The sequence below is a fragment of the Mastomys coucha genome, unplaced genomic scaffold, assembly GCF_008632895.1.
Source record: "Mastomys coucha isolate ucsf_1 unplaced genomic scaffold, UCSF_Mcou_1 pScaffold14, whole genome shotgun sequence".
Classification (NCBI taxonomy): domain Eukaryota; kingdom Metazoa; phylum Chordata; class Mammalia; order Rodentia; family Muridae; genus Mastomys; species Mastomys coucha.
The window spans coordinates 121,895,895-121,897,225 of NW_022196896.1; positions in this window are offsets into that span (position 1 = coordinate 121,895,895).

Sequence of the window (1,331 nt, forward strand, 5' to 3'; positions counted from 1 at the left end):
AAAAAAAAAAAAAAAAAAAAAAAAAAAAAAAAAAAAATAAAAATAAATTTCTCTTTTCCTGCAAAATATCCATTTAGCTTTTTGTTTGTTTCTTTGTTGGTCTTACTAAGTGTAGTTGGTAAATATAGTCCACACTACCTCTATCTGATCTGCATAGTACCATTAAATGACCTTTTATTATTTATATTCAAAATCCATCCTTCATTTTATTAATTTCAATGTCCAGTTCCTATAACCCCCAGTTCTCATTCCTCAGACTTCTCGCATTTTCCATGAGATCACAGCTTGAGTTGCCAGGCAGACACAGAAAGTCTGAGCCCCAGGGTGGTCTTGGCTTTGCTGAGATGCAGTCTTCTCTTTTGTAGTGAAGACAGTAGCATGCTCTTCATACATGTGTGCTTTTATTTAAGAAACAGGGCCTTTCTATTTTTTGTTAAATAAATGTGAGTACCAAGATTTCTGGTCAATTCTGGTCAATTGTTTACTTTTGAAAAATGGTATGACCATATTTGTTTTGCTCCTAAAATATTCTATCTTTATTTGCTTATACTCTTCATTAGAATGTGTAAAAATCCATTAATGATTGCAAAATGGTTAAAAGTGATTAAGTTTTTCTTTATTTGATATCTTCTCTAGCAATGAATTAATTATGTATTTGTCCCTTCCCAATCAGATTTGGGCAATTATCATATTACTTCTTTGTTCAGTCTTGTAACTATTTCCATCCCAAAGAAATTTAGATTTTCAGATGTCATAAGAATATTCTTTTCCAGTTTACTGAATTCAAGGCCCTTTTCTGTATTTTACCATCTTCGGGATTCATTTTGACAATTCTACTGTCTTAAGCATTCTATGTTCTATTAAACCTGTCAGTTATCGCTTATGATAGTTACTTTACAACATAAAACCATTTACCTTAATCTGTAGACAGTCCAGTCATGTAAGAGTGAGAGACCTTGGAACATCCCATCCAAAATGGGATGTCTCCATCAAATCCATCCCTTCAGATCTCAGGAAATCATGCAGAAAAGGAGGCAGAAAGATTCTAAGAACCAGAGCCATGGAGGGCATTAAGAAAATAAGGCTTTCTAGACACAACAGAACAGTGTACATGTGAATTCAGAGACTGGCAGCCTCCACAGGCCTGCACAGGTTTAACCCTAACCAAGTTCTAGCACTGAGAGAATGCTACACACGAGCTCTCATCATCTCCTGTCACGGACCGGGATTTCTCGAGGGGTCCCTGTTCCGCGGGACAAGGGATTCTGGCCAGGTGGGCATGGGATTTGGCTTTGACAAACAGACTACACACGGGTGGTGTAAAATCTGAG